Here is a 15,328-nt window from a genome sequence, read left to right on the forward strand (position 1 = left end):
GTATAAATGATAACCCTTATTGACCCCTAGATGAACTCTAACAGCCTGTCCACCATTGCCAGCAAGGCATGAGGACATGTACACACACCCCTGAGGGGCACCCACATCATCATATCTAGAGAGTCGCATAAGAGGATTATCATATGACCAGGAAGAGCAAATGTTTGCCTTGCCTGAGGCTCTTGCCCCCTCCCAGGGTCTGTTGTCCGAGCAGCTTAAGACCACTAAGACAATCAGACAGGGACATCCAGGTGAAAAGCAAGTAATTCAACACCTTTGTTCTCACCATCAAGCACCTTTGCCAGAAGCAAGATTTTGCCTATAAATACTCCCAGATTTGCTTGTTCACGGGGCCAGTCTGGATTTCAGGGGGAAGCTCTGTCCCCTTGAACCCTGACCTGGCTCCTGGCTCCTGGCTCCTGGCCAGTCATTCCATGGCTGAGCCTCATGCCATCCTCATCATATTCCATTTGGATTCCTGGAGGGAGTCTACATTCTGGTACGTATCACCCCAGTGATACCTAAAATCTTATTCCATGCTAACCTATGCTTTTCCTGAGCCTTGTATGTGTGTGTGTATGCTAGTGAATCGTATGTGCTTTTCCCCTTATAAATAAATTGGTTATTAATTCTAAAAGTCTGTCTCAGCTCTATTTAGTGGGATCCCCTGGTCTACTCCGTATACATATCGGGAGACGATCTCGGTGGGCTCTTGTAGCCAGCCCCCTCTTGCAATATTTGAGCTAATAACAACATAATAAAATTCCCCTACGGACCCTTGGCTACACTTTGCTCCTGTGTAATGCTAGGTCGGTGAAAAATAAGTCCCATATTAGATGGGAAAAACGCTGACCTAGCTTGTATCACAGAGACCTGGCTGGGGGAGGACAGTTGTGTGACCTGGGCTAAAGCTCTCCCAGCTGGGTACGTCGTGAAGGAGCAAGTTAGGGAAAGTGGGCAAGGGGGAGGCGTGGCAGTGATCCATAAAAGCCATATTACCTTGACCAGGAGTGTATTTACCTGACTCTAAAGGCCAAGGACAGTCTGGGGATTCTGTTGGTCTACTGCCCACCTCGTAGCCTAACAGGCTCCCTGGCCGAGCTGACACAGCTGGTCTCGGAGCTGGTGCTGGAGTCCCCCAGACTTTTAGTTCTGGGGGACCTCACCATCCCCTTCGAGGCTGGCTTATCAGATCTAACAGGTGCGGCTCGGTTGTTCATGGATTCCATGACAGCCATGGGCCTGTCCCAATTGGTCCAGGGCCCAACGCATTGTGCTGGTAATACACTCAATGTGGTCTTCAGTACGGACCGAGAACATCCATGGGTGGAAGTAAATGACATCTCCCCCCTGTCATGGACGGATCATTTCCTGGTCAAGATTGGACTGTGTGCCACAACTCAAAAACCCCTCGGGGGTGGGGGGCCTATTAGAATGGCCCGCCCTCGAAGGCTGATGGAACCCAAAAGGTTCCAAGATGCCCTAGAGGGGATTATGTTTGGGAACGATGGTGATCCTGTTGAGACCCTGGTTAATAATTGGAATGAGAACCTTACCGGGGTGATAGACAGTATCACTCCCGAGCATCCTTACCAGCCCGCTCCAAACAGAAAATGGTGGTATACATTAGAACTATGCCAGATGAAGCAGACTGTGCAATGACTAGAGCGCTACTGGCGGAAACATCAGCGCTTATCTGATAAGACACTCCTTGAGAACATGTTACATTCCTATGGAGTGGCAATCGATGCAGCACGGAACTCGTTCTGTGCTGCACAGATTGTATCAGCGGAGTCTCATCCAGCAGAGCTGTTCAGGGTGGTCAGGGAATTAACACAACTAACGACTGCCCTGAACCCTTTGTTAGAACCAACTATAGCCTGCTGTGATGCTTTTAATGACTTTTTTGCCAATAAAATCTCTCAGATAAGGGCGGATCTTGACGCTGGTCTTTTGACAGAACCTATAATAGAGGTATCCAGTGACTCTGGAAACAATGTTATTCTGGATCGTTTTGAGTTTGTAAATACCGAGGACGTGGACAAGCTCCTTGGTAGCGGGAAAGGACGACATGCTCTCTCGATCCTTGCCCTTCCTGGTTGACCATTCAGGGAGGAGATGCTATAAAAACTTCCTTACATCGTATAGTTAATGCATCTCTTCGGGAGGGGATATTTCCATCAGCCTTGAAACAGGCAATAGTGAAACCACTTTTAAAGAAACCCTCCCTTGACCCCCTGCAGATGTGTAATTATAGACCAGTCTCTCTGTTACCATTTTTGGGCAAGGTGATCGAGAGGACAGTCGCCTTTCAACTCCAAGCTGTCTTGGATGAAACCAATTATCTAGACCCATTTCAAACTGGCTTTAGAGCGGGATATGGAGTTGAGACTGCCATGGTCGCCTTAGTTGATGATCTTCGTCTGGGCATCGACAGGGGAAGTGTGACCCTGCTGGTGCTCTTGGACATCTCAGCGGCCTTCGATACCATTGACCATGGTATCCTTCTGGGACGCCTGAGAGAGTTAGGCATTGGGGGCACTGTGCTTCAGTGGTTCCGGTCCTACCTCTCGGGAAGATTCCAGATGGTGAGGCTGGGGGACAGCTGCTCTCGCAAAAGAGAGTTGATATCTGGCATCACCCAAAGCGCCATTCTGTCCCCCATGCTATTTAACATTTACATGAAGCTGCTGGGACAGATCATCTGGAGACATGGAGCTTGGTGTAATCAGTACGCTGATGACACCCAGATTTATCTCTCCATGTCTCTGACTGATACAGTGACTAAGGATGGCGTCTCTCCTTTGGATGCCTGCCTGAAGTCAGTAATGGGATGGATGAGGGAAAACAAGCTGAATCCAGAGAAAACAGAGGTACTCGTGATAGGCACCCCAAGCCCAGGCAGGGAAATTTGTCACCCAGTCCTGGACGGGGTCACACTTCCCCCCCCGATTCAGATGACTAATTGCAATTGATAGATTCCATGTTTGTTTTACTTGATGTTTGGTTTTTATTGATGGATATGTTGTGATGGTTGCTTTTTATGATGTGAATTTTTTAAATGATTCTGTGAACCACTTTGATCGTCTCGGAAGAGTGGTATATAAATAAAGCATATTATTATTATTATTATTATTATTATGTTGAATAATATGGGGGACAGAACAGAACCCTGAGGGACCTCACAGGCCAACAGCCAAGGAGTCGAACAGGTGTCCCCCCTATACCACCTTCACAGTCCGTCCCTCTAAGAAAGACCAGAACCACTGCATAACAATGACTTCAAGTCCCATCCCAGAAAGGCATCCCAGAAGGATACCATGGTTGATGGTATCAAAAGCTGCTGAGAGATCCAGCAGGACCAACAGGGACACACTCCCCCAGTCCAGTTCTCTGCATAGGTCATCCACCAAGGCGACCAAAGCTGTCTCTGTTCCATAACCATGTCTGAAGCCAGATTGAAATGGATCTAGATGATCTGTTTCATCCAAGATAGATAGGAGCCTTATCCCCACCAGGTGAGGATGTGAGAAAATGAAACTAGATGTTTTGGGTACCATGAACGTTGTCTTAGACAGGTGATGGGTGGCATTTGCTATTTTGCCTTAAACAGGAAATTGTCATGACCCAGCCTGGATTATCATGGTGTTTTCATAGGTCAGAGTTCAAATTCTTAAATAGATCATAGTAGCAAAATGGCTGCCTGTTATATTAGTGAGAAAAGGTGAAAACATTGGGAAATGGTGCCATGGATTCAATTCTCACCCCAGGAAGGCTGATCCAAAAGATGCTTACAATTGCCTGGGGGGGGGCAGGCTGTGCAATTTGTAGAGCAAGAGCTTTGCAAGTCAAATTACTTTTAAAAAATTTGTCACTATGCCCAGTGCTCCTCCCTGTGTGTTTATATATAAAATAACAGTGGCACATCTTAATTACACGCCTCTGAGCACAAGGTCAGTAAAAGCATCCCTGACACAGCAACTCTTCTAAAATTCAGTTACTAAATCATTTTATTTATACCAGATCTTTTTAATTAAGTTGATAATAGGCTGATGCAGCCAAGAACAGGCATGAAGTGCAGTAAATCTGGCCATTTCCCTGGAGTTTTTAAATGAAATGATACATAAAAGAGTTCTTTTGTCTGTAATTATATATGTACCTGGACAATAGCAGAACTCTGTTCTGTTAACTCCTCTTTGTATCAGCAAATTGTGTTAATTAAAGTGTGTCAGAAAGCTGCTCTTGTTGTGAGCCAGGACAGAGGTCCCAGGAAAGAGGATCTATGTCACATATCAAAGGAAGATCAAACCTTCCTTCTGTTTGTTTTACAAAAGACATTGCTTGTTGTATAACAGCACAATTTCTTCAAAACATATCAAGCTTACTGGAGATTTTCACATTAGCTTCACTGCTCGGATAGACCCAAGATGTAACTTTCTTAAGGTAGATCTTATTGTCAGGACCATGTGGCACACTTGGCCTGGAAATGACATGGATGTGGCCACTAGGTGGAACTGGAGCAGGGGTAACTACAGTTCAAGTGGCAGGTGTGCATGAGTCAGCATTTGGAAGATGTGCATCATGGGACATCTGATGCAACATGCAAGTAGGTGAAGTCAGCTAGAGGTGCATCATGGGATGCAACATGCACTGGGGATGAAACCAGCAAGGTTCCATTGGAGGCATGGCTATCACATGACTTCACAGAAGACTACCTATAAAAGGGAGAAGGTGACTATCTCCGTTGTTGGGTTGTTGTGGTCAGTGACAGGCGAAGCACTTTGTCTATTCGTATATTTATTATTTATTATATTTATTATTATTATATAGAGCTGTGAGTATCCAAGATGGCTGTTTGGTACTCTGTGCTATCTTGTATATAGTTTGGAACAAGTGAATTAAAGCCCTCTTGTTTTGAGTGAGAGCCTTGCTGTCCAGCAGTGTTATTTCTGCAAGCCGGGAGCTCAAGGCTGAAGCCTGCCTGGGAGGAATTTTTCCTTGTCAGCCTGAAGCCTTTGCAGACGTGTCTCCAAGAGCCTTCTCATGGCGTCCTGCCTGCGTGGATCAACTCTGCACGTGGTTGTAGTGGACACAGCACATCTCTCTATGCCCCAACACTTATTGTATTCACCTATCACTGGGCAGATTTTCCTTTTCTTGAAATGTGTGACAAGCCTGGAAAAGCCCGGGTTGCATATGGGTTGCATAATGTCCGGCAATGGGTGAATGCAATAAGATCTGCCTTAAGAAAGTTACATTCCAGGTCTATCTGGCAGCGAAGCCAATGAAATAATTTCCATTGTCTCATCAGAAACTGTTCATTGTTTGTGGTAGATTAACAATGGATAAAATCAAAAAGTAAGACTGCAAACAGTGGACTAAGGTGGATCCAAGGGCTGGATATAATGGGAATACTGCACATTCTCCTATTCACAAAAAATATTATTCTTCCTTTCCTTGTTTCCATCTCTTAGTCAAAGCAAAATACTACAAGGGAAATTATCCAGGTCTGGATGGTTAATCTAGCACAATCCATCCATTCTAACTTGGATCTAACTTTACAATTCTAAATGGGATCACAGAGTGTGTAAAGAGGCAAATCCTGCATCAATTCCTACAGGGTTTGAGTGTTTATTCCTTTCCCCCATTTGACACCACAATTGGTTCGGGGGGGGGGGGGGGGGAGAGAATTAGGTGTATCAGTTCCAGATTGGCATGGAGGTGCTAGCACTGAGCCTCTCTTGCAAATGAAGGGGCTTTGGGTCCATCTAATACAAAGCTGCCTCCATCCTACTCAAGCTTCATTCCATCTGAGTGGCCAGTTTGAGTTTTCTTCATAGGCACATGCATTTCAATTATGGAATTGTTGGGAGGTAACAGAAAATACACAGCCTTGTTGTTCATTCATGCATACCTGGGGCTAGGGATGCACAGTGAATGGGACCTCCTCCAACGTCCTCATGGTGTCATTGTGATTCCCCCAAACCTTGGTAGTTGCCTAATCTGAACTAGACCTAAAGCCTGTTGGTCCTGACTAGACCCCCTGAACCAATGGGACATAAATAAGCATTGGCTTACAAAAAATTCTATGGAATCAGTAGTTCTACTGTAGCTGAGACTAACAACAGTACTTGGAACATAGAGAAGTTTTACATTACAGACTCCCAGTCCAGTCTTGGTTTAGATCAAAATGCTGTCCAATCCAACATAAAATAGGCTGAGAATAGTGCAGGAATTAATGGGCTTCCCTGAACGTTACTCTTCCTTGCTATGTCTGTAGCTTCCGATTTCTCTTAAAATAGTCACTTCAGGGAATGATCTTCACAAAGTGGGACATTTTTGTTGTTTTTCATTTTAGAAGTAAAAACATGGTTCTGGTTTGTAAATGAAATACCACTCCCTTACTGAAACCATTCTCATTAAGGCTGCACTCCCACGTGGGGAATGCATGTGCATCCAATTGTTGCTAAACCTTGGTAAATATGCTTTTAATAAAGTATGGATAATATTTAATGCTTGGAGAGTAACAACTACTGAAACCCAGAGCCAAGTCAGCAGAGTAATACAATCAAAATTTGAAAACTACATCAAGCCGTTTATTTCTTTGCAGCTGAAAGGGCTCCACCCAGGATTTAATTTGAGGCCTGTGGTTCATCAGAGGAGAGCCTAGGATCAGCCTGGAACATGTGGAGCAAGCGATCTGGAGAACCTTTCTATGAAACTCTGGACCCTCTATCTGTGGCCCAGACTGTACTGCTGCATTGGTCTCCAGGGCAGGGACATCCCCTGGTGATTCCTCTAGACAGAATGAATCTAAGTGGAACAGCCTGGGAAAAATGTTCCAAAACTGCAGCAGCTTTTAACAAGAACTAATCAAAAGGAGTATGTCAAACCTTTTCTCTGAGAGCTTCACTTACTTCCATTTAGTTTTTAATTCTCCTCCCCTCCTGCTCTTCTTGGAAGTAACTCATTCCAAATAACCAGCAACTTACAATTTAATTTCTTTCTTCAGTAATGAAGCTGGCATTGTGACTTAACAAGAGGTATCTTTGTTCATTAGCAATATATCTGTCACCTTTAGTAACTTTTATAGTTACAAGTTGTGTAGCCTAACTAAATGGTGGAGTCCAGCTATCATATGCTCCGATATTGCCTTGGGTTCATTTGTGGGTGTCAGGAATCACATGCAGCAGTACGCAGAAAAGAAACACATCCCAAAAGTTCTAAAAGAGGGCAACTTCTAAAGGCCTAGGCTACACATCCCCCAAGACCCCTTCTCATGCCATCCTAAATTTATTGGGGGTGGGGACTCCAAATAGTCTCACATGCTGAACAGTGTCTTCTAGAGGGCACGGGATGGTAATTTTACTCTATTTCCATTCCCTGCCTGATTTAGGCCTATTAGGGCCATTTGCTTGAACGGTCACATTTAATTTTTTTTTAAAAAAGGTCTAAAATAGCCTGGATGGGGTGAAATTGGGTAAAATGCAATTCTGTACCCTTTGAAGGGCACTGTTTGTTTGGTGCTCCTTCTCCCTGTGTTTGCATGTATAGGGTGCCTCTCCCTCTCTGATCTAGGCCTAAATGTTTATATAGCTAGTATGATATGTTGGAAAGCGGCAGGGAAAAAAGGGGTATTTTCTTTCTCCCTCTTGCAGTGAAAACTTCTGCTGTATCAGAGTGTCTTCTGTAAACAAAATGGATCCAACTCATAAACTAGATTTAGGTGTTTGCGAGAGACTCGGGAACTTGATAAAAACTGGACACTGCTGTGTGTGTTTATGAAGAAAAGAAAGCAAAACTCTGCTCTGGATGAAGATATGAGAGATGTAAATGACAAACCTAGGCAACCCAGTGAAGACATGTTTCTTTAGCCAACTCCCCTTTGAAATATTTTAGTCAATGCTGCATGAACATTCCATTTTGGGTCTATCTTGATATCTTCCAGCATTCCCGCAAGCAAAAAGGTTTTGAACCCAGCCACAAGACTCTAGGAAAACTTACTTAGCATCTGCATGTCAAACATTACAACAAGGGACTGTCTAAAGAATTACATGGCCTTTTTCAGATTGCTGAGACCTGTTGTCATAAAAGTTCTCTCAGTTATGCTCTACTTAGGCTGCCTCCACAATGCAGATATAATCCAGAATACCACTTTAACTGCCATGGCTCAGTGCTATGGAATTCTAGGAATTGTATGTTTGTGAGACATCTGGCCTCCTCTGTCAGAGAGCTCTGGTGCCCCACCAAACTACAATTCCCAGAATTCCATAGCATTGAACCATGGTAGTTAAAGTGCTCTCCTGTCAGGCCACTTCAGCTACAGTTATCAAGATATTGCTGAAAAGAACTGAGAGTGAAACTAGGTTACAACAGTTGCAACTGCCTCTGGAAAGGATTGCAGTTTAAACCAGGCTACCTTGGGAACTAGGGTTCAGGAGAACCAACCAGGGGATAGTGTAAGTACTTCACTACACCACAAATACCTCCTTAAGATGGAACCATGTCAGTTAACACGTTACCAAATTGATACAGATGTATTGTGCAGATGCCATTTGGATTCAAACATATGCTGAGTGGTAACATTTACTAAATTGGTATGTGTTTTCCAACCCGATTTGCCTTGAAAGACGTTATGACAATAAAATGAAATGCCTCCATGAAGTTCTCTAAGAAGAACTTAATAGATGTTTGTAGCTCAGATATACCTCCAGCCTCCTCAGTCTACATTCAGTCCATAAGACAACATTCACTGGCTCATTAATGTACTATATAACAGAGGTGTAGGATAATGAAAGAACTTTTTATAAAATACCATATATTAATTATATACACACACACATCTCATCCTGAATTCTTCACAAAAAAGTTAAGAAGAAATCCTCTGAGTTACCATACTGTTGGAGAAAATTTTGAATGTCCAAGTTGGTTTATTCAGATGTATAACATTGTATAGTCATAATATATCATCTGAGGCTTATTAAATTTTCAGACCTGATACTAGTTATTGTCCGGCATGTGGTTTTACTGGTTGACAGGGTGGCCCATTTATAAAGGAGAGCAAAACTGTCCCAAAGTCTGCTTTCTCAATAATACCCACAATAGCACACCACTTGATCAGAACCATATCATGGCAATTAAAAAAAAAATCATCTACAACAAAACAATTTTGGCAAACACAGAAATACAACCAACCATTTCTAAAAACAGTAACAGAATAAATGAACACTTAAACCAAAGCAAAATGTGGCAGAAAGAATAAAATACTGTATTTTCTGGCGTATAAGACTACTTTTTAACCCAAGAAAATCTTCTCAAAAATCAGGGGTCGTCTTATAGGGCAGGTGCTGAAAGCTCCAAGCTGGACTGGAGAATCTGCAGTGGCCGCATATGGTGGGGGGAGCTAAAAAATGGCTATGGGGTATGGAAAAAAGAGCCGTGTTTGCACTACTGCTCTGATAGTTTTGGAGACAGGGAGGGCTGGGCAGGCAGGGAGAGCTGACCAATCCAAGCAGGCGTTGTATACAAGTTTTCCTGCTAAGTAAGTGCATGTCATAAGCATTTGAATTAAAATTACCATATTGAAATCAAATCATATGTTTTTTAAATTTTTATTTGGTGCGCGTTGAAAGAGGGGTAGTCTTATACGGCAAGTATATCCCAAACTCTGTATTTTAACTGGAAAGGTTGGGGGTCATCTTATATGCCCAGTCGTCTTATATGCTGGAAAATACGGTATATTGTTAATTAAAACTAGAAATAATAAAACATTACATGTTAAAATCTTGCCATTAGTAGATGTTCTACATTCAAAGCCTGTCAAAATAAGGATAAAAGACATAAATGGAAAGTCTTGTCCATGACATGCAATTTCTATCTATTCAGGATGGACATTAATATTGCAGCAACTACTCCCCAAAGGCTGAGGTCTTACAAGCCCAATAAAATAGGAGCTTACAGAGATAGACATATTGTTTATCTATACTGTACAGTTAAGAGCCAGCATAGCATAGTGTTTTGAATATTGGACTAGGAGACTAGAGTTGCATGTGGAAATCCCTGTCATGAAAACTCACTTGGTGACGTTGTTCAAATCACACTCTCTCAGCCTGAGAGGAGGACAATGGCAAACCTCCCCTGAATAAGTCCAAGAAAACTCTAGGATAGGGTCACCCTAAGTCAGAGTTGACTTGAAGGCACATTATATAATTATAGTTGGATGCATGGACAAGAAGATCAAGCTCCAACGAAACGCTGGACCATATGCTGCATTTTCAAATGATCACAAAACAGTGAGGAGACAAGCTCTACCTGCTCTGAAATGGTCAACTAAAAGAGCGCCTACCCTTCTGTTCTGGCAATCTCTTGCTCGTTATTTGGAATTCAGATTGGAGAGATGTTCCCCTAGCCCATGTTTTATGGCTACGTCCTATGGAACTCTGGAATTTGTAGCTTGGTAAGGCACTAGAGGTCTCTGGTAGAGTATTCTAAATACAGAACTACAAATTTCAAAATTCCAAGGATGGAATTATGGTGTTACCCAAAAAAGTGGGGGGACTGGGGGCTTCCCACCAACTTTAAATATTGGGGGAATTGCTTAGTTCAAGGAGGTTTGCAAGAGGCTGGGCAAATTGAGGGTCATTTCAACCTATTTATACTAGTACTAACTGCTGGAAGACTCCATGCTTTGGTGAATAAAGAAGATTTTTATTTAGAAATATGGAGGAGTGCAACAAAATATAAGATAGTATTTCAAACAGCAGCAGCATACAGAGCTAACTGAAATAGAGGTATGGGAAATGGATAGTGGAGGCTTAGGGTTATAGAAGGGTAATATATTTCTGTCCTGAAGAGGAAACCACAGAAAGTAGAGTGTGGGTCAGACGTTGTCTGAGAGTGACATAGTCAGTGAAAGATGCTGTCTGTCCACATTATGTGCAAGGAGGCTAGGTTTGGGACTGATATTTATATGAGATACTAGTCTTGAGGGGTGCTAGGTGCTATCTTGCAATGTAACAAATATCTGATGATCTTCCCAGGGAATCAACAATGGGATTCCAGAAGGATTGATGGCTTTAACTGTCGAGTAACTAAAACAGTGAATGGATTTAGATGGATAGGGAAGTTGGCTGGGAACACAGCAGGTGATAGTAGAAATTGTTAGTTTACTCACCTTTGCTTTTATTTCTAGTGCAAGAGGATATGTGGAAAACCTGGGAGGAGGATGAAGTGATCAGCAAACCGATTCAGCTTTTCTCCTGGTAGTACCTGGGTCTTTCACATTTTCTTTCCACGAGAAATTCATCTGGTATTCCAAAAGTCATAGTGACCTCTTCAGAATATGCCTGGCTCCAGATATGAAAATATGGATATTGCATATGTAGCATGGGGTTATGTCAGGTATGCTAACAATGGCAGTTAATGCAGTATAAAAGTGCTACGATGATGTAATGAGAATGAGATTACCCATTACAGGAAAGACTATAGGCTAAGCAGAATTTTACGTGAAATATATAGTGCACAATTTCATAGCACTTTCAGTTTTACAGTGAAATATGCACACACAATCCTGATCCAGCCAAAACTGTCACACATAGGTGGGGGATGTTTAAATCTTCTTCTGCCAGTTTTTATTTCAAAATCCTCTCACCTTCTCATTTCCTTTCTCATACATTCTGTCCAATTGGGCTAAAACATAAAATAGCATCAATTAACTGGGTCTTTTTGGACCAGTGGTGGGAATCCCATGACCCATCAGAATTTGTTGAACTGCAGCTTCTGTATCATCTAAAGCACTATAGGATTCCCATCCAATTTAGTTCTTGCTGGTGGCATGTGGGGGTGGGAGTGGTTCTGAAAGTGGCTGGAGCCTGGATTGAAGTTTATTTGTGTGAGGAAACAAAAGTGATTTTAAACTGCATGCTATGCATTTACGGAATAGTGTAGTATACACTAAGCCTCTGACATACAGTAATTACAGGGGGTAGGAACACGAGGACGAACTCACAGAAGGGGAGCATGTGCTGTCAGATGGGGTTGGCTTATTGTTTTAAGGAATGTACAGTATTTCACACAGGCCAGATGTTAAACTAATCTTCATTGCTTGTGCCCTCTCCTCAGTTTTTAATTGATCTCAACATTTGTCTGAATGTTCCATGAAAGGACTGGAGGCCTCTTCTCATATTAATGAATCCCAGAGCAGTCCTTTCATTCCTACAGCTGGAGATCATTACAAACTGTTATGGTTTCTTAATCAGCAAACCCCTCTTGGTGCATCTCCCCCACATCTAAAGGGGACTAGTGTTGCTGCTTTGCCTTTATCTCTTTCCCATTTTTGCTTCCTCCTTCACAGAGACCCATGGTTTCTGCTCTGCCTCTGACCCTTGACTGAATCTGATTGTTTTTCTATCATTGTTCAACTCTTTTGTTCCACTTCATTTTTTGTCACCTTTGCCTTAAGGTGTGCTTGGAACAATATGCTCCTGCATTATAATCTTTATTTTTTTCTCTTGATTATTGGTTTTTATTTTGTTCTGTTCCTAAATTTCTCACTACCCTGGTTTTGGTATAACCTCTGATTTGTTTATGAACTGAAGGAGTGATTTGGGAAGTTTAAAAAGTCTAAAAGTACCTCCAAATAAATAGGTTGGTTAAATCTGTCTGTCTGGTCTTTTCTTGCTTTCCCAAGATACATGCACCCAGGTTTTTCCCCCTGATTCGTTTTAAAGTTTCAAAACACCATCTAAAGTATCATCTTTTATTCTACACAAATCCTTACCAACAGGCTGGAGTGGATGTTTGTTGAGTATGCTTTGACCCTATAAAATTGTTCTTGGGACTAATCTCAAATCTGGCTTTGTTATCATATTAACATATTAACAGGTTTTGTGCTGTACTTTCTTATTGCACTGCTACAACTGGCTTCCATTTCCTTTTTGATGTATGAAGTTACCAAGTAAAACTGGTGGAGTTATAGGTAGGTGATTGTGAGCTCTTTCTTCTTTTCACTGAATTCTGTGGGCTGGAAATGAATAAAGTAGTTGAAACTGAATTCGCACAGGATATAGAAATAGCCAGAGGTTGAAATGGCGAGGGGACGGGAGAAAATAAGACCAGGGTTATCTCCATGAGCTTGTTTATTTACAGGCACCTATCTGAAGACAGTGAAGCCCTTTTTGAATATTCTGTAGGGATGAGTGTGAATTTCTTGCTCATGTTTTTTTTTAAACCAAAATCAAAGCCAAATCGATAAATTCACTCATCCAAGCCCAGGGCTTTGAGGGTTTCACTTTTAATGGTTTGGGTTTAAATTGATAAGTATTCACATATATTAGTAATACATAAAGGTATTTTTTTCAGAGAGACTCTTAATCAGTAACATTTGTAAGGCAAGCTGGTAAAACAGTTCTCTCCATGCTGGGAATAACTGTACCTATTAAATTTGACTGGTGCTGAGTTGTTTCTTTGAAAGAACATTTATAAATGTCTTTATATTTAGGATGGAAAGAACCTGAGGTTTTAAAAAATGCAAATGTAGGAAACTGTAACAGATTTGTCAGCCTCTAGCTTTTAAGCTTAGCCATGTGGCATGTATTTTAGATGTCAGCATTTGAGGTACATGGAGTGAGGAAGAGGTAAGGATACATGTTAAGGCCCTCTCAGCTGTGGCAACAAGTGAGTTATAAAAGGGGCCTTAATCTGGTACTGCTTACATGTTGTAGTTGTGTATGTAATGGAAGGGTCTGTGTTGGCGAATCTATATTTAATTATTTGGTAGATTTTGCAGACTCAATCATGGTGTTGACAATTTATGCTTTTATAATTACTGCATTAGCCATCTTAGGGAACTTTTTAATACTGAAAGGTAAAACAAATATCTTAAATCAAATTGGCCTTTTTGTGTGTGGCTAAAACAGGGCCCAGGCTCATGGCATACTTATTTATTGATTTTTCTCTCTACATTGAAAGTCAGAAGACCAAAAGATTGTAATAAAATCTCTCTGGGCTACTACTAGCCTCTGCTCAGGCAAAGTGCTGAACATGAATTCACTCCGTGAAGGTAAGGGCATACAGAATACTGTGAGCTTTTCTACTGAAGATGCATTATCAGGTGAGGCCACAAAATGCCTGGGCCCAACTTTGTGGAGCTGAGTGTTTAGTGTTTCTGTATGGATGGTGTGGATGAAAAGATGATAGAGAACGGCAGATCGAGAACTGGGCCTAGGTGAGTGCATGTTCACTGAGCTCATTTTCACTTCTTTCCTCCTCCATCCCAAATCGCTTAAGGAACTGGGCTTAGGAAGCCTCCTTTCTCCAAGACCATACCCCTCTCACCCCTTTGACCAAGAATTTTCACAGGCTGGAAATGACACAGACATATAATGGCTCTATCTATAATGCGACTTTCTTTTTCTATTATTATTATTATTATTATTATTATTATTATTATGCAATTCACATCTTTTGTAAGCACTATTAATCATGTTTTGGATGAGATGAGAAAGGTAAGACTAAAGCATTACATTTGACATTTTCTAGAACAATGTATTACTGAAGATATGTAGACACACGGAATTCTTAAACTGCATGAAATTCAAATTTAAATTGACCAGTATGAAGGTCAAGGTTGTATATTATTAGGTGGTTTAAACATGCTGTTTAAATGTGCTAACTGGTTTTGGAAGTATACATCTGAAATCTGAAATTATAATAGAGATAAAATCTGGATTAAGTGATAATGGACAGAATTAATCAAAGCTCCCTTTGGTTTTGGTTAGCTAGAACTGTTCTGCTAAGAGTAAAATTCCATTGCTGGGAAATGAAGACAACACACCCTTAATAATAATCCACATCTCCAGAACATCTTATGATCCTTGATCTGTCACAGGCCCAAGAGTCATTGATTTAAGATGGTAATGTTGCTATGCATGGGAAATTTAACTTTTAACCATGTGTCTTGTATTTTAGATTTGTGTTAATAATTAGCTGTATTTATTACAAACATATGCCCAGCAGCCTTTGGTCACAACTTTAGACATCAAATCTGAGTTATTAAGTAAACTAAAAACAGCCAGTTATTTATGCTTAAAGACACTTATCCTGTCTGATCTTGGAAGCTAAACAGGGTCAGCCATGCATAGTATTTTGATGGGAGACCACCAACTAATACCAGATTTTATTGGGCATATTTCACAGGAAAGAAATGGTAAAATCACTGCTGAGTATTCCTTGCTTAAGAAAATGCTATGGAATTCATGAAGTCACCATTAGTCAACAGGTGACCTGAAGACACATACAGTACACACAAGTCACCCTTCTCTCAAGGCAA

Source organism: Sceloporus occidentalis, unplaced genomic scaffold, assembly GCF_023333645.1.
Source record: "Sceloporus occidentalis isolate IW3139 unplaced genomic scaffold, rSceOcc1.0.p SCAF_6, whole genome shotgun sequence".
Classification (NCBI taxonomy): domain Eukaryota; kingdom Metazoa; phylum Chordata; class Lepidosauria; order Squamata; family Phrynosomatidae; genus Sceloporus; species Sceloporus occidentalis.